Source organism: Austrofundulus limnaeus, unplaced genomic scaffold, assembly GCF_001266775.1.
Source record: "Austrofundulus limnaeus strain Quisiro unplaced genomic scaffold, Austrofundulus_limnaeus-1.0 Scaffold91, whole genome shotgun sequence".
Taxonomy (NCBI): Eukaryota; Metazoa; Chordata; class Actinopteri; order Cyprinodontiformes; family Rivulidae; genus Austrofundulus; species Austrofundulus limnaeus.
This window is the reverse complement of record NW_013952493.1, coordinates 863,112-866,281: the sequence shown is the minus strand read 5'-3', so window position 1 is coordinate 866,281 and position 3,170 is coordinate 863,112. Positions and strand designations below refer to the sequence as shown.

The window sequence follows — 3,170 nt, the reverse complement described above, 5'->3', positions numbered from 1 at the left end:
GGTGTTCCTGTATATTTTTACAAGTACTCATACTAGAATAAAATCCCCTTAATTACTAGAATTCTGGTATTGCTACTCCATTGAGCGTGTTACATTTTTCATTTCAAGTAAAAAGTTTATCAGTTGCATATTTTCAAACTTTAAATTCACATTTTTTTATTTATTTTAAAATTTTGCAACAAATCATCATGTATATTTAATTTGATCCAGTCAGAGGAGCTGCAGCCCAATAAGGAAGGACAGCCAACTTGTTCTAAATAAAACAGAAGTTTTAAAAGTCATTGTGTAATGTTTAAGCTCTAACTCAGCAAGTATTTGGGATCGATGCTCAGTACCCAAACTGAACTACTCAATTTGAGAAAAAAATGCTATCGGGACACCCCTAATTTCTTCTAAATAAAWTTTAATATCTTGCTGATRTCAAYCTATTTTATGTTCATATAGCAAGAMTAAATAAGCTCATTATCATCATAATACTTTGACCCTTTGACCCAGAACAATTTTTGTTTCTGTATTTTRTTCTCAGTCATTGCCACGTGTCTCACAGGGAGCTGTAGCCTAACATTGGTAGCTGACGTGACACCTGTGGTTCTCGTGGTAACACCTCCATCAGACTTAAAGCTACAATAACCCTTTGTCAGAAAATATAACAGAAGGGCCCCTGTCTAATGTGTCGCCAAACAAATAAAGCAAACTGCTTCGAGAAAGAGGAACTACAATCTGATTCTGTGCTTCTCAAGTAGTTTTCTGACCGGCAGTGCAGAGAAGTGATGAAGACTCTGGCAGAGGAGTCGGAGGGCATCGCATTGTTGTTCGAAGATTCTGAAACATCACTTTAGTGTAAAATATAAATTGGTTTAATTCAATATTTCATAATATAGTAGCAGTGGTGGATCTAGGATTTGTATGAATAAGGGACCATCAAGGGGGGCAAGTATTTGTTCAACATCCTTTCACACAAATCCCCAGGTTTGGTAAGCTGTTTACATTTACCCAGTCGCACATGTTCAAACACCTGTAATGTAATGTAATTWAAAAAAAGCTTGCACAATAAATTCTTCTGACCAGTTTAATGTACATTTTTACTGAACATAGATAAAATTCTTTCAAACACACAGCATTGGAGACAATCTGGGCATCATTTGTCAGTTGAAAGACTTTCTGCAGGATTGTTCAAATTTTCTTAAGAGGAGAAGACCTGTCAGCTTGATTCATGCTGGGCTTTCCTATTTGACTCATTAGCGCCTCTAGTGTTTGGACATGGAACTGCATCTGCCATCATCACTCCCAGATAAAGGACAGATGAGTGACAGGACAGGGGCACTTCAGGATGCCAATCAGATTTCAGCTGGGGCCAATGCCCCTGTGGCCCCACCCCTTGAACCACCCCTGTAGCAGTGATAAAACAGTGATAAAACTTTAAACCTGCACTAACATAGTTGTTCTTTTTGCAGATAAAAATATAAAATTCACTATTCAGATTTATAAAATAAAATAATTCAAACCCAAAGCTTGAGTTGTTGAAGATTAGCTTTTGTCATACCGGTTTCTATTTTAAGATTTATTATATTTAAATTCAAGATGTTCAGCTTTTAAGAGCTGTTTGATTTGGTTTCAGAAAAGAATGTTCTTTAGAAACAGTGTTAACACATGTTAGAAAGGTTTCTTTTTTAAGGTTGCCTTGGTGACAACTTTCCCCACCCATCCCTCTAACACAGACACACAACCCACATTACACATTTTTGATGTGCAACTTGGCACAGCGGCAAAGGTTGGAAAAGTTAATTTTGGATTGGCAGCGGCTTTTTAACCCAGTTCTGACGATGTTTAGACATAAAAAAGCACGATTAGTACAATCAGTGCATCACCATTTTTCTGTGCAGTTTGAGTCGAACAAAAAGGAAAAAAAAATGTCATCTGTGATTAAATAAATACAAATTGTCCCAAAGAAAGAAAGACAGGGAAGAAAGGGTTTATTTATTTTTTATATAATAAAAAAGAAAATACTTGTGTAAGTGCAGAAAGCTACTCTCTAATCTGATTATCAGACAATCTTCACTGCTGCTTTGTTGAGGACCTATTTTCAGCAGCAAACACAGATCTGCTTTTATCATTGTGTAGCAGATTGTGAGACAGGCTCCTCTGTTTAGAGAGTCTAAACAGCTTTGGCTGCAAGAAAAAAGAAAATATTCGGAGTGGGCGTCACCCAGTTAACCCAGAACCACAGCGTCGGACAGTAAAAGGATACGGAGGCCATCTGGTAGCATTTTTACAGTATGGTRTGGCAGTTTGCCCATGTGTGCTGCACAGGAAGGGTCGTATGACGGTCATGAAATATATCCTCCCTGGAATTTTCCGCAAGGACGCAGCCATGAATATTCTCCGTCCAAATCTCCGGGTCAGACGTCAGCTTGGGCAAAAGAACAYGACCCGCTCACATCTGGCTCCAGGTTGTGCAGGCTGAGATGATCAAACTGTGTGACCTTTAAGTAAAAAAAACAAACAAACTTAAATGGTATCTTAGCAGTTATTCGAGCTGCTTTTGAAGAGCGTGATAAATCTGAGATGAGAGGAAGAGATTTTAAATTTACAGCCTCTTGCCCCCATTTTTCCCCTTTTTTTCATGTTTTAAGAAAACTTCTGACAGAAAGTGGAGCATCTTTCTGGGCTTTCAAGGAGTTTGGAAGAAGTTTAAAGAAGAGGACTGAGCTATAGATGTATATTACACAAATGAAACTAAACCATTTATATGTTTAGTTACCACATTTGTCTCTTTTTWAAAGAGATTTGTGTGTTTTTAAACACAGTTTCTATCATTATACTGTATGTCCAAAGTGATTTTTATGATTTCCATTGTTTTGAGAGTTCAGTAATCTTGCAGTAAAAAGATAATTTATTTAATTTTAGCTGAGGTTTTTTTGTGTTTTGCTATGCATCAAGATTGGAGGTGAGGTATGCATCCTTAAAATTAAACTTGAAGACCTTAAAAAGCAAACAAATCTCGACAATAAAAAAATTTGGTTTAGCTTTACTTTGAATTAGGACGTTATAAAATACTTTTGGTTGTGTTTCAGCACCAAAGGCAAAAGGGCAGAAAGGCTTTTTTCCCCCAGAGGCTGGTATTAAACATTTCTTCAAATAAGGTTTTTAATGATTATTTCCTTTATATA

At 36.6% G+C, this 3,170-nt stretch overlaps 1 protein-coding gene and 1 long non-coding RNA gene across 6 annotated transcripts in view; one reads left to right on the top strand and one right to left on the bottom strand.

The window, feature by feature from the left end:
- The window catches only part of cadm1b (cell adhesion molecule 1b), a 327,978-nt gene that overhangs the window by 172,188 nt on the left and 152,620 nt on the right, over positions 1-3,170 (top strand). The window lies entirely within an intron of this gene.
- LOC106520387 (uncharacterized) overlaps positions 1,957-3,170 on the bottom strand; it is a 23,190-nt gene continuing 21,976 nt past the window's right edge. Inside the window, exon 3 of the long non-coding RNA XR_001310546.1 lies at positions 1,957-2,483. This is a non-coding gene — a long non-coding RNA (uncharacterized LOC106520387). The remainder of the gene's footprint in view (positions 2,484-3,170) is intronic.